Source organism: Podarcis bocagei, assembly GCF_964188305.1.
Source record: "Podarcis bocagei genome assembly, chromosome: 12".
Taxonomy (NCBI): Eukaryota; Metazoa; Chordata; class Lepidosauria; order Squamata; family Lacertidae; genus Podarcis; species Podarcis bocagei.
This window is the reverse complement of record NC_138137.1, coordinates 14,315,948-14,339,383: the sequence shown is the minus strand read 5'-3', so window position 1 is coordinate 14,339,383 and position 23,436 is coordinate 14,315,948. Positions and strand designations below refer to the sequence as shown.

Sequence of the window (23,436 nt, the reverse complement as noted above, 5' to 3'; positions counted from 1 at the left end):
GACAATGGTCACAATCTGCAAGTGGGTGACTTCCCTGCCATGGCTTTATCTAGTCACAATCGGACAACGTGTAGGCATAATGTGTGTGCTCCACACACCTGGATTGTGTATACAAAGCGGAGCTGACTGCTGACTCTTCCCTTTCTGACTTCATTGTCTCAATTTCATCTTGCTTCTGCTCTTCACCTGAGTCTACCTTTCACATGATATCAACGTTATTCCCTTTTACCAATGGTGTACTTCTGATGTTTTTGGGTGGTGCTCTTATAATGCTGTTGGGACTCGGGTGGCGCTGTGGGTTAAACCACAGAGCCTAGGGCTTGCCGATCAGAAGGTCAGCAGTTCGAATCCCCGTGATGGGGTGAGCTCCCGTTGCTCGGTCCCTGCTCTTGCCAACCTAGCAGTTCGAAAGCACATCAAAGTGCAAGTAGATAAATAGGTACCGCTCCAGTGGGAAGGTAAACGGTGTTTCCATGCGCTGCTCTGGTTCGCCAGAAGCAGCTTAGTCATGCTGGCCACATGACCCAGAAGCTGTACGCTGGCTCCCTTGGCCAATAAAGCGAGATGAGCGCTGCAACCCCAGAGTCGGCCACGACTGGACCTAATGGTCAGGGGTCCCTTTACCTTTACCTTATAATGCTTCTTGGACTACAGGTCCCATCATCCACGACCACTGGGCAGGACTGATGGGCACAGGACAACATCTGCAGGGCATCATGTTGGTTCGCCCTTACCTTTGACCAATCATTTCAAAGGAATTGGAGTTCATAAGCAGACAAAAGAAGTGTCAGCCTCATTCTGGAGCATATTATTTTACATCCACATGTTGAGAGCTGCCTTTCTAGAAATGAAATCAATTTTTTTAAAAGGATGTGCCATTAAGAAAAGGATGGGGGAGATATCCTACAGGAAGTCCTTGCTGTTGCACTCTTAGTCACCTATATCTAATGCTGCTGAGCTGGTATTTTCTACCAAGTTGCTGACAGCAGCACCTGTGCGAAACAGGGAAGACTTAAAGGGTACTGTGATATTCTCCATCATAATCATCACCATTTTTTTTTTAAATGAGGAATCTCTCTCTCTCTCTCTCTCTCTCTCTCTCTCTCTCTCTCTCTCTCTCTCTCCCATGCCTGTTTTAGCTTTTCCAGAGTTCAGAACGTGTTGCCAGGGGCTGCCCTGATTCTTCATATTAGGCAGATCACATGCAATGAAGGCATTTAATCATTTGCCTGAAAACACCCTTAAAAAGAACAACCTCCATTAGCTAAAACTTTCTCTCAGCATGAAACACGGAGATGTCTGCCTCTAGTCTTCAAAATAGCAGCTGTACAGCTCAGTGCAAATAGCATCTTTAAAAGAAATCAGAACTGCTTTATTTACTTTTGATCTTTTCTTGCTCACTTCAGGTCAGTCCTCTTTCTTTGTGCACTCCTTACTCTTCCCCCTTCATATTTTGTCTTCTTATGTTAACTCGTTTTTTCTCCCATTTAATTTTCTCACCTGCCAACCACATTGTGTAGTATCTCCCAACCCAACCCTCAAATAATAATAATAATAATAATAATAATAATAATAATAATAATAATAATAATAATTTTATTTATACCCCGCCCATCTGGCTGGGTTTCCTCAGCCACTCTAGGCAGCTTCCAGCAAAAAATAAAAATACAATAATTCATCAAATATTAAAAGCTTCCCTAAACATGTTAAGATAACAGTCCACTCTTGTCTCCAACTTGCATTAACAGCAACAAGACCTACAATCTGGAGTGGAGCTCAAGGCTGAGCTTGTACTGAAAAACCAACCACCTTACTGTTCTTTATTTTATTATTTGTTAAAAGTCCAAGTTGTACACAGCCAAGGTAATTAAATTCCTCAACAGAGAAAGCTGAAAGTGCATACCTGGAAGTAGCCAAACAGTTTTGAAAAGATCAGCAACTGGATATAATCACCCACCCCCCCATCCACTAACTCTGGAAACAGCCAAATATTCATTGTTATTTTACCATTAAATGACTAGATACTTAAGGCAAGGCAAGGAAAACCAGTGAGTCTCAGGGTGCCGAATCCTGCACACCATGGCAATTCCTGTGCTCATGAAATATTATCGCAGAACAACATATACAGTCCTCTTACTGTACCAGTGTTGAGGGAAAACTCATTCACAGCAGAACAAATCTGCTCCTCAAAATTCCTCTCAGTGTTCTTTCTGAATACTGTATTTGAATGTCTGCCAAATATCTGATAGCTGTATTTAGCACCCTTTCATATTTCTCTATCCAACAGGGTTTGAGATTTGACATTTAGCACTTGACGGCTGACACACAGTCATTTCTCCCAGGAACTTCCAAAGGATTCTGAGACAGTTTACACAGGGCAGTGGTGAGCCTCACTTGGCCCACTGTGAACTGGATACACACCTCCTAGATGCATCACACTCATCGTTCCCCTGTACATTGCACATCGCGGGGGAAAGTCAGTCGTGTTGGGCAAAGCAGTCTGCCAGGGCAGTAGCCTGTCCAACATTATTCATTTGATAAACTCCCCCAAACCCAAGACGGTTTGAAAATCAATGGTCAGGGCCAGCCCTAGACATTTAGCTGCCTGAGGCAATGGACAAGATCGTTGAATCAAACTGTTCCTAGTTTGAATTGCAAAATGGGAAGATTCACCACACTCTGAACATTTGTCAATAAGTCACTTCTCCTCTAGTGTGGTTTCACTTTGGTTTGCTCAGGGGACAGATGTGAAAGGAAGGATATTCCCCTGGCGCAATGTGTGAGACCGGACAAAAGTCTGTTGAAAGCATCCCTTTGCTGGTCAAACATTGTGTTGACAGTAGACCAAGTGTGAGGAAATTGTGGCCCTCCAGACTTCATTGGGCCCATACTCCCATCATCCCTTCCAGTATGGCCAAAGGTGAGGGATGATGGGAGCTGTAACAAGCTGCCCCAGTTGGAGCAATGTAGGCGTGAGGTGATTTTGGTGGGGTAGCAGCAACACTATGAGACTATGCCACTTGCAAGAGACATTTAGTTGCTGTTGCTTAAACCTGTGCTGCAACACCATGAGCTCAAGCTGCAAAGAGGCTAAGTGCATCATTATTTCCAGGCTATCATGCTACCAACAGTCTGCTGCTACACATCTTAAGCAAGCTGCTTGAAAGGCAGCGAGAATTCCCCTGAGAGGGTTTTTCCACTAAATATTATATGTATAATATACACAGAGGGAATGTAGGAAGGTTTCAAGAAAAATCTCCCATACAAAACATTTCATTCTCGGGAGAGATCTTTTCTCCAAATCCATTTACACTGCAATTAGCTGTTCCTACACAGATGCACTGTGCAGCCTTCCTAGAGGGCTGGTGTGCAACTGTTTATAAACGACAACTTTAAAATCAGTATTGTCAGAGCTGCTTCAAGATCCTAGCTCACAGAGGATCACGCTAGCCAGCGGTCATTAAGTAAAAGTCTTTATTGAATTACAGTTTCCATTCTCACGCTGCTGTCTGCAACTCTACGTCTACTAGCTAGATCGGCGAGGCTCCGTCTGAGTCTCCGCCCCGTGCGCACCAACTTAATATCCTAGCCTTGCTCCACCTTTTCCTCCTGACTGTCCTCCTCTGGGTCCCTCTACCCCCCGGGGCTTCTTCCTTCCGGGATTCTTCTGACGCTGACCCAGACCCTTCTGCCTCCTTGCGCCGGGCTTTAGGACCCGGTTCCCTTTCGGGGCTGCTCACTGCGCCGCCTTCCTCTGCATTTGAACTTGGCGCGCGCGCCCAACCTTCCACTTTCCTCTTAACCGTTTCTTCGCTCCCCGATGGAGGTGTGGCCACTCCTGACTCCTGCCCTCCCTCCTGTGGTGAGCTGCCAGCGCTTCCCTCCTGGCTCCTTTCCTCTTCCCTGCTTCCTGGCGGTGACGCTGGTCCCGATTTCCAGCTGCTCCCCCCTGAGTCTCCTCTGGCTCTATCTTCCTGGGGTGCCTCCCTAGACTCCCCCCTTGCCCTGGCCACTGGTGCTCCTTTCTGTGAATCCTCTGATTCACTGGAAAGACTGGGAGATCTCGGGTCGTCGTCATCACTCATCCTTTCCTCTGTCTCCTCCCCTTCGCTCTCTGTTTCCTCCCTTGCCCGTGCCTCTGCACCTAAACCCCTGACATCCATCCCCCCCTCGAAGCCCCCCAGTCCCCCCTCCCCTCCTTCCGGTGCTGGAGCTGGGGGCTGCTGTTGCAAAGGGACGAACGTCGGATATCGGTCGCTTCCCGTGGCAGGCCTCCAGCGGAACTCTTCCAGGTCTTCCTCTCTGCTCTCGTTGACGACAGTCACCTCCTCTTCCATCTCTGTGCCGCCGTGCTCGAAACCAGGGTCGTCCCCGAAAATGTCCATGTCCGTCTCTCCCGCACTTCCTCCAGGCGGCGTTGCTCGGCCGGAACAGTCCAGCCACTTCCTGCGGAACTGCTCCTCCGGCCTATCGTCCCACCAATACGAGGGTTCTGAGACAGATCCCGAGGGTGACCCCTCCGGGGAACGGACGTCTCGTGTTGGTTCCTCGTCCGAGTCGAACCCCCTGAACGTGCTGTCCGAAAGCGTGGGCGTGAAAAGCCAGTCGTCGAAAAAGTCTGCTGGCATAGGTCTATGTGGGAAGAGGGCATGAAACTCGTCTTTGAGCAGAGGTTCGTCTAAAGCGTAGCCCGGCACCCAGCTGTTCGCACTGGCCGGGGTGCCCTCCCTGGCGAGAAAGTATTCTACTCCCTCTTCCCCCCATCTGGAGTCCAAAATCTCCGTGACTTCGTTGATGCGCTCCTCCTGTGCCACTCCCGCGTGCCCCGTTCCTTCTCTGAGCGGACTCGGCGCCGTTCCGGGTTCCTGGAACCTGTGCGGTGCCTTGTAGGGAGTGAGCACCGATCTGTGGAACACCGGATGCATTCTGGAACCCTCCGGAAGCGCCAGCCTGAAAGCCACCGGGTTGACCTGCTCTTCGACTTGGTAGGGCCCCAGTTGTTTATGCCCTAGTTTCTTCTTGGCCAACGACCTGGCCGGCACTGCGTGGGCTGCTAACCAGACCCAGTCTCCCACGTGGAGCTCTTCGCCAACCCTTCTGTGTTTGTCCGCTTGTACCTTGTATGTGTGTTTAGCCAGCTCCAGGTGGCGCCGCAGCTGATCGTGGACTTCCTGCAGCTCCGACGCGAACGCATCTGCTGACTGCGGCTCCCCTTCTCCCCTGCATTCCAGTCCCGGAAAGGTTCTAGGGTGCCGCCCGTTGTTGGCGAAGAACGGCGTGACGCCCGTGGATACGTGCTTCGTGTTGTTGTAGGCAAACTCTGCAAGCGGCAGGTAATCCACCCACGTCGCAGGCTGTTGGTTTGCATAACATCTCAGGTACTGCTGCATGATGGCATTGGCTCGCTCCGCTTGCCCGTTGGTCTGCGGGTGTCTCGCCGACGCCAGATTGATCTTGACGTTCAGGAAGCCCATCAGTTTCTGCCAGAAGTTCGAGATGAACTGCCGCCCGCGGTCGGACAGAATAGACCGTGGCAGACCGTGAACCTTGAACACGTGGTCTATGAACAGTTTGGCGGTTTGCTCCGCCGTGGCCACCTTAGCACACGGAATGAAATGCGCCATCTTGGAGAACAGGTCCACCACCACCAGCACTGCCGTCTTGCCCCTTGAGCTGGGCAGATCCGTGACAAAGTCCAGAGCCACCCTTTCCCAAGGTTCGACCGGAGTTTGCAGCGGCTCCAACAGTCCAGCCGGCGGTTTGTGCACCGGCTTTGCCCTCTGGCAGGTGTCACACCTCGCTACGTAGTCTGCGACCTCCCCTCTCATTCCAGGCCACCAGAAATCCCTGGCTACTAATTCCACCGTCTTCTCCTTGCCAAAGTGCCCGGCCGTGGGTGCGTCGTGCAGCTGCTGTAGCACCTTGGCTCGAAGTTCGTCACCCGGCACGTAGATGGCCCCTTTACGGATGAGCAAGCCATCTCGTAGCTGGAAACCGTCGGCCGCTGCCTTGCCCCCTCGCACCTCTGCCATCTTCGTTTGTGCGAAGGAGTCCCCCTGCAACGCTCGCCGCACCGCCTCTAGGTCCACGGTCGCCGCGGCGCACGCCCACACTGTCGGTGCAAAGATGTGCATGGCAGCCGCTGGTGTTGCGTCCTCCAGATACTGTGGCTTGCGGGAGAGAGCGTCTGCCATGATGTTGGTGTCCCCCGGGACATACTCTATTCGGAAGTCGAAGTCCGCAAAGAACTCAGCCCAACGTATCTGCCTCTGGTTCAGGAACTGTGCCGTGCGCCAGTGTTCCAGATTCTTGTGGTCCGTGCAAACCTGCACCGTGTGCTTGGCGCCGATCAGAAAGTGCCTCCACGCCTTGAACGCTGCATGAATGGCCAGCAACTCCCTGTCCCATATGGTGTAGTTCTGCTCGGACTTGCTGAGCTTCCTGGAGTAAAACGCTCCCGGCCGCCACACGCCCTGCGGGTCCTTCTGCAGCAGGACCGCCCCCACTGCTCTGTCCGAAGCGTCTGTCTCCACCCTCATCGGCATGCTGGGGTTGACATGAAGCAGCTGCTCTTCCGACGCGAAGAGACGCTTGAGGGCCTGAAAGGACTGCTCCGCCTGCTCTGTCCAGATGAACTTCTTCTTCTTGGAGCTAAGGGTGTCAGTGATGGCCGCCGTCTGCATCGCGAAGCCCTTGATAAACTTGCGATAGAAGTTCGCAAAGCCGACAAACCGTTGGACCTCCTTCCGGTTGCGTGGGCTCTTCCAATCCAACACCGCTCGAACCTTGGCGCTGTCCATGGCGAGCCCCTTGGCAGACAGCTTGTAGCCCAGAAAATCCACCTCCGGCACGTCAAATTGGCACTTCTCCAGCTTGGCGTAGAGCCTGTGTTGCTTTAGCCTGCCCAGCACTTCTTTGACGTGCTTGTCATGTTCTTGCTGCGACTCCGAAAAGATCAGGATGTCATCCAAGAAACAGACGCACGTCTTGTAGAGAAGTCCCGCCAACACGTGATGCATAAATGCTTGAAAAACGTGAGCGCCATTTTGCAGTCCAAAAGGCATAACTCTGTATTCGTAGGTACCCAGTGGCGTGAACATGGCTGTCTTCCACTCATCACCTTCCCGCATGCGAATGAGGTTGTACGCCCCCCGCAGGTCCAACTTGGTGAACACCTTTCCCTTCCGTACCTTCGCCAGGAGGTCGTCGATGCGGGGCATGGGGAAGTCCGACGGCTTGGTCACACTGTTCAAAATCCTGTAATCCACTACGAGTCTTTTTTGGGGCGTGTCTCGCTTCTTAACAAAGAATACAGGACTGCCCCCCACTGCCTTAGACTCCCGGATGAAACCGCGCTCCAAATTATGATCGATGAAGTCTTTGAGTTCCTGCAGTTCGTCCTCAGACATGGAATACAGCTTCCCTTTAGGCAGCGCCGCCCCCGGCAGCAGGTCAATTTTGCAGTCATATGGTCTGTGAGGGGGTAGCCTGTCCGCCTCCTTCTCGCAGAAAACTTCCAGAAATTCTGCGTACTTGTGGGGAATCGCTTGCAGCGTGCCTAGCAGCAGCTGTGATTCCTCTTCCTCTCCTTCCTGCCTGGGTACGATGCAGTGTTCAGCACAAAAGGAAGAGCCGAAGACCAGCTGCCTCTGGAACCAAGCCATCGTTGGGCTGTGCTTGTCCAGCCAACTCATACCCAATACAATGGGCGTGTCAGACAGTTGAGTGACGTTGAAGCTGATGACTTCCCTGTGATTCCCAAGTCGCATCACCATTGGTGGCGTCTGCTTCACCACTTGCCCCCCTAGCAGCTCCCTGCCATCCACCGTGACAACCTGCAGGGGCAGTGTGGCCGGCAGCAACTGCACAGCGTGCCTGTCGACAAATTCCTGCCCTATAAAGTCCGCGTTGCTGCCGGAGTCGATGGTGATTGGCACGTCCATGGTGATTCCATTGGGCAGCTGGAGAGATGCTGTGAGCCTCACTACTGGTTTGGGCGGGAGGGGGTTCACTGGCTGTAAAATTTCTGGGGACTGCGTCACTAACACGTCTGGCTGGGCCCCAGTGCCTCTTCCTCCAGCCAGACATCGTCGTTTCCCTGCTGTGGTCCTCTCTGCTGCGTTGCTGCAGTCACCATTGCTGAGGCTGCAGTAAGCTTGTGGGGCCTCTGGGGACACTCTTTCGCCATATGCCCTGGCTGCTCACAGACGTAACACTTCCTGGTCCCTCTAGGAGGCTTCGCCTTCACTGCTGCCGGTGCTAGGGCTCTGGTTGCTGACTGAGCCCTTGCACCTCCAACCTCCATAGGTTCGGCTCCTCCTCCTGGCGGAGGCGTGGATTGCGCTCGCGCTGCTTCTCTGGGAAAGAAGGAGGGGCCCCCGGCTGGTTCGCGCCCTCCACGTCCTTCGTCCTTGCTCCACGGACGTCCTTCCAGCCTCACCCCCACAGCCAGTGCCCTCTGAACGACCTCCTGGGTGGTTCGGGGTCTCTCCCCCCTCGCTATCTCATCTTTAATCGAGTTGTGCAGTCCCTCCCAAAAGAGGTCTCTTACAGGAGCCGAATCTCTGTCCCATTCCAGGGCGCTGACCAAGGCGAAAAAGCGTGCATGATACTGTCTGACGCTGGCCCTCCCTTGTCTCAGCCCATGCACCTCCTTCCGTGCAAGATCAATGTCAATACTTGATAAGAAACACCCATCCATCGCTTTAATAAAGGCATCCGCATTCTGGAGCGCCGGATCGTTATCTCTCCATAAATTGCGCAACCATGCTTTCGCCTCCCCATGCAGATGGGACATGATGAACCCCACTCTCTCCTGTTCATCTCTAAAATCTTTATGCAACAGTTGCAGTGCGCACAGTACGTCGGCTCTAAAGTTGGGATACTGTTGCAGGTTCCCATCGAAGTGAGAGAGCAGCCCGCCTGTCCGTCTCGCCAACCCAATTCCCTCCTGCCGGGGTGGTTGCTTTGCCAGTACGTCTAACCTGACCTGGAGATCCCTGCAGGCGGCAGCTGCCTCGTCCTCTCTCTTCCTGGATGCGAGAACCTCGGCGTTCAGTTGTGCCACTGCTTTTCTGAGGTCCTCTATCTGCTGCTCAGCCGTCATGTCTCCTGCCGTTCGTGAGCTCGCTAGTGGGCGCCTGTTTCTCTCCCCTCCTCGAGGCTGCAGATGCCCACAATGTGGAGACGGAGCCTACTGTCAGAGCTGCTTCAAGATCCTAGCTCACAGAGGATCACGCTAGCCAGCGGTCATTAAGTAAAAGTCTTTATTGAATTACAGTTTCCATTCTCACGCTGCTGTCTGCAACTCTACGTCTACTAGCTAGATCGGCGAGGCTCCGTCTGAGTCTCCGCCCCGTGCGCACCAACTTAATATCCTAGCCTTGCTCCACCTTTTCCTCCTGACTGTCCTCCTCTGGGTCCCTCTACCCCCCGGGGCTTCTTCCTTCCGGGATTCTTCTGACGCTGACCCAGACCCTTCTGCCTCCTTGCGCCGGGCTTTAGGACCCGGTTCCCTTTCGGGGCTGCTCACTGCGCCGCCTTCCTCTGCATTTGAACTTGGCGCGCGCGCCCAACCTTCCACTTTCCTCTTAACCGTTTCTTCGCTCCCCGATGGAGGTGTGGCCACTCCTGACTCCTGCCCTCCCTCCTGTGGTGAGCTGCCAGCGCTTCCCTCCTGGCTCCTTTCCTCTTCCCTGCTTCCTGGCGGTGACGCTGGTCCCGATTTCCAGCTGCTCCCCCCTGAGTCTCCTCTGGCTCTATCTTCCTGGGGTGCCTCCCTAGACTCCCCCCTTGCCCTGGCCACTGGTGCTCCTTTCTGTGAATCCTCTGATTCACTGGAAAGACTGGGAGATCTCGGGTCGTCGTCATCACTCATCCTTTCCTCTGTCTCCTCCCCTTCGCTCTCTGTTTCCTCCCTTGCCCGTGCCTCTGCACCTAAACCCCTGACAAGTATTAAACCTTCCAAGCAAACAAATAGAAGTCATTGTTAATTTATTAAGGAAGATGATGGTTATTAATATTTATTTAACTTATATACCACACTTCATTCAAAGATCACAGGGCAGTTCACAACACAGAAATGCAAAATGAGCACAAAATACACAACAAAACATAAAAAATCAAATAACACACTTCAAATCACATTTCAAAGGCCATAGAATGTTAATCAGCCAAATGATACTCATACTCATAATACTAATTTATTTGTTGCCCCAGCCACTCTGAGAGGCTTCTAGCATAAGCAGAAACAGAATAAAACTTCAAACACTAAAAACTTCCCAATACAGGGCTTCCTTCAGATGTCTTCTAAAGATTGTATTTCCTTGACATCTGGTGGGAGGGTGTTCCACAGGGTGGGCACCACTACCAAGAAGGCCCTCTGCCCGGTTCCCTCACTTCTCACAATGAGGGAACTGCTAGAAGGCTCTTGGAGGTGGACCTCAGTGTCCGGGCTGAACGATGGGGGTGGAGCTGCTCCTTCAGGTATACTGGGCGGAGGCCGTTTAGGGCTTTAAAGGTCAGCACCAACACTTTGAATTGTGCTTGGAAACTTTTTTCATCTGGCACCCAAATGAAGGCACCAGGTAAGCCTCCCTGGAGAGAAACTTCCACAGATAGGGAGCCACCACAGAAAAGGCCTGTTCCCATGTTGCCACCCTCCGGACATCTCATGGGGAAGTCACACAAAGGATCTCAGATCATGATTGCAGGCTTCCTAGCTCTCCCCATCCCTTCGCCTCTATTGCCCAAGGCTGCCACCTCACTGCGCCTAACAATTGGGCTGGCCCTGATTAACCAGCTGCAAATTCACACCCCTCAAATACCCACCAGCACCAGAAGCGACATTTTCAATCACCTGCGCAAATAATTCCCATTTTGCAAAATACATCACAATGTGCAGCAGCAACCTATTGTTGAAGTTTCAGGTGGCAGAGCATTGAGCAACCCCTGCTGTTATGATGTGACAGGTGACAATTCTTTGTCATGTGATTTCTGCGCTCTGCAGCACCATTAAAAAAGCAGCAGGAGCCCTTTAGCCAAAGTAGCCACTGTAGCGATAATGACAGCGGTTCTGGGAAGTTCTTGCAGCTTCAGCAAGCTTTGCAAATGTTAGCAGATTGATCAGTGTGACATTTCCGGAAGATAGGCAGGAGTTGTGCGTACCCTTGGTGTGTACCCTTGAAATACACTCAGAAACATCAGAACGCCAACACCTATGAAATGTGCCACAGCATATTTGACCAGCCTTTTCATATAAGTAATTGGCATTATTTCATTCTTCCTGCTATCCCCCGGCCTCCCCCACCTCTGTGCTCCAATTCAGAGGACGGGAGGCATATATAAGTTTTGTAGAAATACAATTAGATAGCAGTTACCTAACTGCTTTGAAAATAGTTTAATTACTTATAATAAGACTAAGCCTTAACACTAAGCATCCTATGTACAGAATACCGGAACAAAAGAGAGACAGAAAGAGAAAGTGAGTGAGACCCAGGCTCCTTCTGGCCTGACTATTATAGTCAGCATAACCTTGACAGAAAGATAACAGAACCAGTTTAAACCAGCTGTACTCAGCTTCTCAGAAGATATAACCAGTGCTTTTTTCCTGGGGGTACGCAGGGGTACGCATACCCCTAAACATTTTGTGAATCTTTGCACTTTTGTCCATTTCCTGTCTTTATTTTTCCCGATTTGAACTATAAAATGGTGATTTTTTTTGAGTCAAAATGAGAGTACCCCTAAACATTTTGTTAGGGGGGAAAGCACTGCCCGTACCCCTAAACATTTTGTGAATCTTTGTACTTTTGTCCATTTACTGTATTTATTTCCCCCGATTTGAATTATAAAATGGTGATTTTCTTGAGTCAAAATGAGAGTACCCCTAAACATTTTTTTTTAGAAAAAAGTACTGGATATAACCTGTCATGGAACTGACATCGGAGACCAGCAGAGAGAGAAGTCGCCCCGATAGTGCAGGAGAGGGAACCAGCAAGGAGAGAGAGAGAGTTTCCGAGGGAGAAGGGAATCAAGGTGACACCAAGAAGGAAGGAGGGAATGAGAGCACTTTGGAGGGAAGGCTCATAGACTCTTCCAGTGAGATCAGCGGGGAGAGTGCCGGACCACCACTGGGCACGCCTACTCTGCGCAGAAGGCTTCCGCGCAGAGAGGCTAGGCGGAGACTGGCTGTCAAGGAATTCTTATGTTGGAAAAAGTTTAGGAAACACCCACTAACGGATTCTGCCAGCGACTGAAGCAGATGCACAGGAGTGCGCTTCAGTTAGGGAAAGGTTTAAACAAACAAGCAGTTTAGAGAAGTCGGTGACTTACACACAAGCAACTACAATTCCCATTACATAACCCAAACAAGAACCTTCTTTCACACAGAGAAGAAACCTTCCAGTAGCTTCCTGAATCCTTCTGTATTAATCAGAATAGGAAAGATCTCTACACAACAGATCAATACCTTTTGCACTAAGAAATGCAAACTGACATTATGAAGCCCACGATCAACCCTTTCCCCTGCAATCCTACAAATCATTTATGTGTGCAGCAGATATGCCTTTTGTTTCAGAAGAGCTTCTGCATGAGCAGCAGCGCCCAGCTGTCGTTTGCCACCTTGCCACTTGACCTGAAGCTAAAAAATCAATGTGCTTCAAGTGGATGTAACTAACCGACTGAAAGATTGCAGCTCTGCTCTCTGCATCAAATGGCAGAAACTGACAAAACGAGCAAACTTCTAAATGAGACAGATTGAAAGGAAGAGCCAGAAGAGGCAATGCAATTGGTTAAGAACAGAACTCAAACCTCCAAAAAGGGACAGAGAACGGGTCACACTCCACATTTGCCAAATTTGTTACATTTCAGTTAATTCACCCAAATTTCTAGTCTGCCTGATATCAGAACCAGTAACATAAAAATCAAAGTATGACCAAATCTATTGACAGAATACTTACTTTATATTCTGTTGGAAGCCACTCAGCAGTGGTACTAAAAAATTGTTGTTGTTGTTGTTCAATTGTTTAGTCATGTCCGACGCTTCATGACCCCATGGACCAGAGCATGCCAGGCACTCCTGTCTTCCACTGCCTCCTGCAGTTTGGTCAAACTCATGCTGGTAGCTTCGAGAACACTGTCCAACCATCTCGTCCTCTGTCGTCCCCTTCTCCTTGTGCCCTCCATCTTTCCCAACATCAGGGTCTTTTCCAGGGAGTCTTCTCTTCTCATGAGGTGGCCAAAGTATTGGAGCCTCAGCTTCACAATCTGTCCTTCCAGTGAGCACTCAGGGCTGATTTCCTTAAGAATGGAGAGGTTTGATCTTCTTGCAGTCCATGGGACTCTCAAGAGTCTCCTCCAGCACCATAATTCAAAAGCATCAATTCTTCGGTGATCAGCCTTCTTTACAGTCCAGCTCTCGCTTCCATACATCACTATTGGGAAAACCATAGCTTTAACTATACGGACCTTTGTCAGCAAGGTGATGTCTCTGTTTTTTAAGATGCTGTCTAGGTTTGTCATCACAATGAACAACAATACTTGGTATTGTTATAGCACTTGACATTTAAAATAAAGAAACTAATTCAACCCAGTAATATCTTACAGCAAACTGTTAGGACAGTTTTATTAGCTGTTTAACCTTTAAGTGCCAGGCTGGAAACTTTTCTATACTGCCAAGCTTATGCTGGCAAATGAGAAAACATCCTTCTGTAATAGTTAATTGATCTCTGATTTATTTTTTATTTTTTTACTGTATGATTTACTGTATGGTTCTATGTATGATTGTAATAAACCGCTCTGATTTTTTTAATGATTAAATGTATATAGACATGTTTATGAATTGATTAGCTAGTTAGTTAACTAATAGTACCACTATCTAATATTAAATAAGAACTTAACAGTGGATATCCAGTTTCACAACCAAGGCTGGATCCATAGCTGTCAACCTTCCCTATTTTGCGGGAAATTCCCTTATTTCAGCGCCGTTTCCCGCTGCTTCCTGCTGCTATCTTGGATTGTTAGATATCCTGTAGAATGTCCCCGGGACAGGTGAGGCTGCTGATCCCTTATTTTCGAGGCTGCTGATCCCTTATTTTCAAATCTGAAAGTTGACAGCTATGGCTGGATCTATTCTAGACACATCAAAGAAGTGTTTCAGTTAAACACATTGTAAACTTTGTATGAGAAATTGGATTGGCAAAACCGGAACTCCACAGCGCCATCTGCTGCCACAGTGTTATAATGCATATACAATGCATATAAAGCGCTTTTTCTTTGCCAATGTAGCTGAGTCCCAAGTCAGGCCAAGAAACAGGTTAACACACAAATGGGTAGGAAAATGAAAGTAACCCCAATAACAAGCTACAGGGTAGAATCTTAGCTCCAACTCTCTCATTACCTGTTACTACACTGCCTTTCAAAAATACGGCAGGCTTTGCCTCCTCATAAAGGATGAGTATGCCTACAAATTATATCCAAATCTTGCAGAAAATAAAAGTTTTTTTTAAAAAAACAAACAAAACCAAACTTTAACAAGGGCATGTCTGAAAACCCCTGAATGTATCTGCCTAAAATCAGACAGGCTTACTCAGTTTTGGAGGGACTCCAATGCTTGTAAATGTATGCTTGTAAATGTAAGATATGAGTGGCTCTGAAACAGATCAGGCTGCTTCCCAAATTTTATGGCTGGTACCCACCCCTACAACTATTTAGTATTTGACAGCTTATTTCATATTCGACACCAGCTAATTTCTATTTTTCTTTTTAAAAAATGACAGGCCCCCTAATCTAGAAAGTGTGGGGAGTTAGAAACAAAATGTCACATTCATAATGCAAATTGCACTTACAAACCTGTCATTAAGAATTTGAATGGTAAAATGGAATTTGGGCAAATGTCAAGAAGCTGCAAATATTTATTTCACATCTGGGCAGTGCGCTGGCAGAGAGAGAAGATTTCTGCAGCCTTTCTCTGAATAATAAAAGCATTCAGTCTGTGCAGATTTCAGGGAGAGCAATCCTACGGAAGTCAGGGAGGGAGGGAGTCTGTACCAGAGGAATGAGCTACCGCCTAAGCCTTACAGGGCACACACCAGCCAGTACAGGTGATGGAGCTGTTTCTCCCCACCCCACTTCCATTTTGTAGCTAAAAGGTAAAGGGACCCCTGACCATTAGGTCCAGTCATGAACAACTCTGGGGTTGCGGTGCTCATCTCGCTTTATTGGCCAAGGGAGCTGGCGTACAGCTTCCGGGTCATGTGGCCAGCATGACTAAGCTGCTTCTGGCGAACCAGAGCAGCGCACGGAAATGCCATTTACCTTCCCGCTGGTAAAACTTACTATTATTTATTTATTAGACTTGTTAGCGGCTTGTTCCCTGACGGTTTCCAAGAAACAACAATTTTAAAAACAATAATATAAATACATTGTAGCATTTAAAACAAAACAACCCCTATAACAGCCTGAGGAAGCTTCGGCAGCTCACTAGTAAGAAAACATAACCATTCATAGGTGGATTCTGGACACATAAAAAAAAAAAATCTTTTGAAAAATATATTGAATTTGCCATAAGCTCACCATCGCCATCTAGTGTCACATTTGTATAATGCACTTAAAACACACTTAAAACGTTATACAGTGGTACCTCAAGTTACAAACGCCTCAGGTTACAAATGCTTCAGGTTACAAACTCTGCTAACTTGGAAGAGTTACCTCGAGTTGAGAACTTTGCCCCAGGATGAGAACGGATATTGTGTGCCAGCGGCGCAGCGGCAACAAGAGGCCCCATTAGCGAAAGCATGCCTCCAGTTAAGAACAGTTTCAGGTTAAGAACGGACCTCCGGACAAATTAAGTTCGTAACTAGAGGTACCACTGTATTTGCAGCTGTATAGCTGAGTCCATAATGTTATGTAATTTAATACACTTCAGTTAAACCCATATAATATTATGCAATTTAGTACAGTTCCATTTAACCCGTAGAATATGTAATTTAATATGATGCTGTTCCATCTGCGTAACTTACCCTTTTAAATCCATCTAACAGGGCAGAAGATATATATTTCCCACCTATGACAAGCAAATGTGACTTTACGACGCCCAGCTTGCTTTTTCTCTCTCTGCCAGCTGTACAGCATTATGAATTATGACTATCACAGCAGCCAGCAGGTGAGAGAAAGTGCACAATAAGATGACATGATGCAACACCCACCCACACAAAATATTTCGCCAGGAGGAGGCAAACTAAATAAGATCAGTGCCGTTTCCCACCTTGCTCTGGTTAAACAAAATCAGTGGCAAAGGCCCAATTACTTTCAACATGAGTTGGACAAGCTCCTTGCTATGCCTGGTTTTGTTACAAGATTGGAAAAGACACAGCAATAAATTGTTCCTATACTATTGCTGCGGCAGAGTGCCAGCAAGGGACTATAATTTGTGAATCAGTTGTTCATGAGCTGGCTGTAGGTGTATGGAATAGGCGTGGTACACAAACAGAAAGGCGGTGTTGCGATTCGCCTTATCAATCATCGGATATAAAGTAAGAAAGCAACACACATTTATGCAGCGCACGCCTGTGCCTTGGGTTTTTGCAAGGAGTTTCCCCACCCTTGCGCTGCACGCTTAATGACGGCACACAATCGAATTCTCTGCAAACTACCATGGAACAAAATCACCGAAACATTCCATTACACTGTAGTCCGTAATAATAACAACTCTGAAATTACAGCAGGGCTTGCCAGCTGCAAAAAACAAAACAAAACAAAATGCCATACATGGCTGGAATTGGAGTTCTCTATAGAAGCATTAATGCAGGAACTTTGCGGCTTTGATGGTGCGATTGGGGCTCCTTTTTCCATCAATGCCAGCCAATGGTCAGGGATGATGGGAGTTGTAGTCCAGCAACACCTCAGAGGGCCACAGGTTCCCTATCCGTGTATTTTGAGAAGGTTGATGAAATGTCACCCTTGATGGAAAAGCTCTACCTGTCTTGAGACCCCTCTGCTTGTTGTGATCTGTGGAACTCTGGTTCTGCACTATAGCCAGGAATGGGGCTTCATTTGAGTTGGAATACACCAAAGCTTAGGGGCGCAGGTGGCGCTGTGGGTTAAACCACAGAGCCTAGGACTTGCCGATCAGAAGGTCGGTGGTTCGAATCCCCGCGACAGGGTGAGCTCCCGTTGCTCAGTCCCTGCTCCTGCCAACCTAGCAGCTCAAAAGCATGTCAAAGTGCAAGTAGATAAATAGGTACCACTCTGGCAGGAAGGTAAACGGCATTTCTCTGCGCTGCTCTGGTTCGCCAGAAGCGGCTTAGTCATGCTGGCCACATGACCCGGAAGCTGTATGCCGGCTCCCTCGGCCAATAAAGCAAGATGAGCGCTGCAACCCCAGAGTGTCCGCGACTGGACCTAACAGTCAGCGGTCCCTTTACCTTTGCTAAGTCCTTCTGGCAGTTTTTTCACCTGTACTGGCAGGTTAGAAATGCTTTCATGAATGAATGAACAAAGAAATAATTGCCTGGCTGGCGAACGTTTCATAACCCAATTGTCTGCTATTGATTCCCATTTGCAAAGAATTAATACCATGCCTAAAAAGCATTGGCCGTGCCAGCTTGGGCTGGTGGGAGTTGGGAATCCATCAACATCTGGAGAGGCTCATGTTCCCCATTCTTGTCCTAAGCATTGAGCCATAAATCCAGACCATGATGACATGCTTGTACAATTTGCACACTAAGCAGGGTACAGACTTTTGCGAGTACTGAGAGGGTATCTATTGACTTTGAAAGCACACCTCATTCTTCTTTTATTCCTAGAATAAGCACCTGCAGTCTTCAATAAGCCAATCGTCCCAAAGTCCCAACCAACAGGCAGCTTCATCAGAGGCAAAAGCAGCTCACTGCTTCTTCTTTTTCTGCCAGAAATAATCAGAGCACCATCATCATCACAAACCATTCACTTAAAAGCCCCTTGTTATACTGGATGGAAGAAATAAGGTTATAATGACCCAAGCAATTTAGAGTCCTATGCATGCCAAATTTGTGATTAACATCCTGCTTTCTTTTTTTTAAGCCTCTGCTCATGCTGCCTGTGTGTTTTCAGTATTCTCCTCCTTACAATTGTGATATACGGTCCATGGAGGATTATGTAATGCATCTCAGAAGTTGTGGTTCACTGAACACATTTCTATCCTCTGTGCTTTGAACTAGCTGCCTAATATAAATGGGCAAGTTAATTTTCCCTTAACGTAATAGAGTTGCACTTCTGACATTCTTCAGATGACACACTGATACCCTCACCAGGCTTGGTGATTTGTGACTTATGAACTTCCAAACAACACAGGGAGATGAGTTTCTCAGCAAGTCATCTACACACTGTGGAGGGGATCAGAATTAGAATCAGCCATTAACCACCCCCCTCACCTTCCTGAAAGGCCTGTTTGAGAAGGGAGAACAGCTGCTTGCCCAAGAGTCTTGCTCTATAAACAGTTCTGTGGAACTGATCCTCCCTGAACCAGAAACTTCACCAGAGTTTGCAGATTGCTGCTAGATCTCACCATGTCTGCATAACCGCCCCCCCCCCCCGGTGCGTTAGTTGGTCACTGATCTCACCCATCAGGTAGCACAGGATATCTTTCCATGCCTAGTGCAGTGGCTAAGCTGTCTAAGAATGATGCGAATTGTAGTCCAAAACCCCAAGGCTCAAGAACACTGGCTTGGAAACTACTGTTTATATGCTGATCACATCTTTTAAAAGATGTGATCTTTTGCCCAATATAAGTTAAAAGATTGCAGTTGGTGGGACAGCACCCTATTTGTCATTATAGATCATCTTCTTCAGTTTCTTCTTTATACTTCATAACAGCAACCCAGTCACAAAAGATGTTCTATGGTAGAAAGAGTACTCATAATGGCTATGTTGGGCTGGTTTCATTCTCCACAGCTTTTCATTTCCCACGGGGAGACACACAAAACTCTCTTTTCTCTTCCAGGATGTGGAAATAGTGCTAGAGCAGGTATTATCTTGACAAGAATGTGATGTGACATATATGGAAGACTAACAAACAAAAATGTCAGGTTTCAGATCTCTAATGATGTGTTTCTCACACTGATACTGCATACACAAATTATTTTTCCCTCAGCACCCAGGAGGACATAGCTTTGGATCCTTGGAGTCTGAAGATGGCATCATGAATGCTTCAGACCAGAAAGATGCTAGCAGTGTAGGGGCTCTTCTGGTGCTGGAACCTCTGAGGTGTCTGGGATCTCAAAGACTGGATTGGATGGCATATTCTCCTCCTCTGAATCCATGGCCTCTTCCTCTGAAGATGAGGAGGTAGAGCTCTGGGTCATGGTAGGGCAGTGGAGAAAGTCCTACAGAAAGTGCCCTAGTCCACACCACTCCATAATGTTCACGTCTTGAGTTGCTGTTATGAATCACTGCCAGAGTGAGAAAAAGATGCCACATACTTGTCATCAGCCCCATGAGACAATGTGGGGAATTCTTCATGGGTTAGCATCTGCATAATAAGTCACATTGTAAGCCTCCACTCTCCTGTTTTAGTTTCCTTCCTGTTGGAAGTGGTTTCTGTGGGGTGAGAAGAGTGGACAACTTGGCCCTCGGCTGTTACAGAATCAAAGAGTTAATTTCAAAGTTTATATGGGATATAAGGACTGGGGATTTAGACACCCTTGGGCATCATGGGGCGTGATTGTTTTTTGAAAAGTAGAGGAGGAAAACATTAAAGTTTGTGTGCACAAGCCCTTAGTAGCAAATGTACTTTGTAACCTGACACCAACCTACTGTGGCAGATCTTTTCACTGAGGCCTCCAGGCAATTTCAGCAGACGGTACTTGCTGCTGACATGCATCAAGGGTTGTAAACTGCAGCATAGAACCAAGCATATTGTTCTTCTTCATTTATAGATCTGACTCAGAAGTACTGGTTGATGTGCCTTCATTAAGCTCCTTGTGGGACCCAGGTGTGGATACCTAGACTGACATTTTATATTACAGTCTGAGAGCCAACTTGAATTTCCTCCAAACCCATTCAAACTGGGTCAAGGAAGCTGGTACTCCAGTTATGGGAGGTGCAGGCTGATACAACAGGTGGAGGAATAGCCACAGTTTCCTATATGTTAGAAATGTGTGGTCCTCCATGTGTGGTTGGACTCCAGCTCTTATCAGCCCCAGCCAACATAGCCAATTGTCAGGATGATGGCAGCTGTAGTCCAGTAGCACATGGAGGGTCATAGGTTCCCTGTCCTTTCTATACATACTCAGCACAGGAGAGGAAAGGAAGACACATAGCTCAGAGAACCCCAAAATGGTAGCCATTTTCCTCAGCATCCAGGGAATCACACCAAAGCCCAGTGATCAGGAACTCAGCCCTCACGGTGGACATGTAAATTAACTAAGGACTTCTGGGGTGTGAAAATGTATAAAAGGTCTTTTGTAAAAAGACCAGAAGCATTTCTTCTAGGAATGATAGGGTCAGATGTCCCCAGAGATCAAATGAACTTGTTTCTCTATGCAACTATGGGAGCCCAAATGCTATATGCTCAGAAATGGAGGGAGGGAACAGTACCAATGAGCGAGGAGGGGCAGATGAAACTGATGGAGTATGTAGAATTAGCAAACCTAGTAAAAGAATAAGAAAGCAGGAAGAAAGAGTTTACAAGGAAGATTGGAAAATGTTAGTAGAATATCTGAAGAATTATTGTAAACAGGTTAAAACGTTGGAGTAACTTCAGCCGTATAAACTAAGCAGAGATATAATGTAACAGAGGGGAAAATATGGAGTACAGTGGTACCTCAGGTTAAGTACTTAATTCGTTCCGGAGGTCCGTACTTAACCTGAAACTGTTCTTAACCTGAAGCACCACTTTAGCTAATGGGGCCTCCTGCTGCCGCCGCGCTGCCGGAGCACGATTTCTGTTCTCATCCTGAAGCAAAGTTCTTAACCTGAAGCACTATTTCTGGGTTAGCGGAGTCTGTAACCTGAAGTGTATGTAACCTGAAACGTATGTAACCTGAGGTACCACTGTAATTAGAATATGCGGCAGTAATAGATAACTAAAATGAACTGTGGAAGGGGCGGGGAAGGGAAGTCAGTGATTAATGTATGGTTGTATTGGTTAATGTATGAATGTGAAAAAATTGTAACAGAAAAAAAATATAAATAGAAAATTAAAATAAAAAAGGAACTCAGCCCACAGTGCTTGGATGCAGCTGATGCATGAAAGCAGCCAATGAACTCGCAGCAACAAGGGCAGATCTCAGCAAGAGTGCTGCATGGGGCCTGACTCCCGCATTTTGGCCTGCGTGATAAACCCGCCCAGCACAATTTTGACTGATATGTCAGGCCTGCCAAATTCGATCCTGCCAGGCTTCATTGCCCTTCCTTCTCGTCCCTCCTTCTCTCCCCCACCCCAATTGTCAGCCTGATATACGGTACCTTGGGAGCAGAACCCGTTCACAGGACCTGTCCAAATCAATCCAGGGCTTAATTAGGTGGACACTTCCGCATCACCAGATGCATTACTGAAACAGAGGCCACCAGTTGGCAAACATGTACATAAAATGTGGACATGCTAATATTTATGGATAGATGCACATTTAGAAAGAATTGCTAGTGGGTGGGATCCTGTATACCCTTCCTTTTTTGTGTCACCTATAAAAGTTTTTTAAAGACATGCGGAATAGTTTAAAAAAAGAATTACTAAAATCTAAATAGAAATACAATCTATTTCAGGCAACAATTGTGACTTATAGTATCTGCAATATATGGCTGTGCACTGAATCATCACCAGCATCATTAATTTATATACCTTTTAATGCTAAAATAGGCTTCTGGGTGGTGTACTAAATGTTTTTTTTTAAAAAAACCCAGTATGCTATCACTTAATTAGTTAAAAGGCCATTGATTGATTAGTCGATGAGTTTAAATTGATGGGTAGTGAAAATATTCCTGATCTCCACCCCCACCCCCAGCTCCTTTCATCAGGCAGCTTTTTTGTCTCCCACTTAATCATCTTTCCCAACTCTCTTACTTTCCTGGCAAACGTCTGATTCCCAGCTCCATCTCCCTTTGCAGAGTGCACTTGCAAAGATAAAGGCACAATCCAGCTACTCCAATGTAATTGCAGCCACTCCACTTTCAGCTTGTCAAGCCTGAGATTCTAACCCGATTAATGGGAAAAGCAAAATGGGGATGCTTTGACATTTCCCAAAGGCATTGCCCTTTCATCGCAAATACTAATTGCGCAGACACCTGTGTGCCACCAGCTTTTGCTGGCACAAGTCTCCCTGGTTCTATTAACTTAAGTACAGCCAGGCCAAACCCGTGACAGAATCTGGAACAAATACCCAGTTTTGTTTTGTGTGGATAAAATCTTAACTCGCCCCCAAAAATTTGAGTTTTCCCAATGATTTCACGCATTTTAGCAAAGTCTAAGCGCAATACATATCTCTAGAGGCCTCTTCTAGAACGGAATGTCAGGAATGTATACAACAATGTTTTGTTTAAATCAGTCGTCAACTTTGATGATCAACTTCAGACTCCATACAAGTGTCAGTAGTAGGATTTACTCCCAGGTATACTGGCGGGTGGCGTTGTGAGTTAAGCCACAGAGCCCAGGACTTGCCGATTAGAAGGTCGACGGTTCAAATCCCCGCAATGGGGCGAGCTCCCGTTGCTCGGTCCCTGCTCCTGCCAACCTAGCAGTTCGAAAGCACGCCAAAGTGCCATTAGATAAATAGGTACTGCTCCGGCGGGAAGGTAAACGGCGTTTCTGTGTGCTGCTCTGGTTCGCCAGAAGCGGCTTAGTCATGCTGGCCACATGACCCGAAAGCTGTACGCCGGCTCTCTCGGCCAATAAAGCGAGATGAGCACCGCAACCCCAGAGTCGGCCACGACTGGACCTAATGGTCAGGGGTCCCTTTACCTTTACCTTACACTGGCATATTATTTAAATAAAAATAAAAATAAAAATTATCCAGTAGCACCTTAGAGACCATGGGTAATATAATCTGAAGAAGTGTGCATGCACACGAAAGTTTATACCCAGAACAAACTTAGTTGGTCTCTAAGATGCTACTGGACAATTTTTTAATTTTTATTTTGACTGCGTCAGACTAACATGGCTACCTACCTGAATCTGCCATATTATTTCATATAATTAACTACTGCTCAATACCAAAAACAGTCTCCAAGTGGTCTTCAAAAAAGCAAAAAAAAAAAAAAAAAGGCAAACAATAATACTATAAAAATTGCCCATCTAAAAACATGACAGTAACATATAATACTGTACAGTGGCATAGGGTGGGTTGCTGGTTCCCGAGGCAGGGAGGCAGGGTAAATGTTGTGCCCCCAGTAAAAACAGTAGCTCAAAAGCATATAAAGACAAATAAAATTTCAAGGAATTCAAACAAATTAAAAAAGGGGGGGTTG

General features: G+C 47.4%; 2 protein-coding genes across 6 annotated transcripts in view; one reads left to right on the top strand and one right to left on the bottom strand.

Moving 5' to 3' along the window:
• LOC308570119 (prostatic acid phosphatase-like) overlaps positions 1-23,436 on the top strand; it is a 269,185-nt gene that overhangs the window by 126,290 nt on the left and 119,459 nt on the right. The gene's annotated exons all lie outside the window — the stretch shown is intronic.
• The window catches only part of CPNE4 (copine 4), a 265,049-nt gene that overhangs the window by 213,733 nt on the left and 27,880 nt on the right, over positions 1-23,436 (bottom strand). Inside the window, exon 1 of one of the 5 annotated variants that reach the window (XM_081164652.1) lies at positions 12,957-13,005. The exons of the other annotated variants lie outside the window; for them this stretch is intronic. The gene's annotated coding sequence lies outside the window, so the exon portion shown is untranslated. Of the gene's footprint in view, positions 1-12,956; positions 13,006-23,436 lie in introns of those variants that run through there. 5 annotated transcript variants of the gene reach the window in all.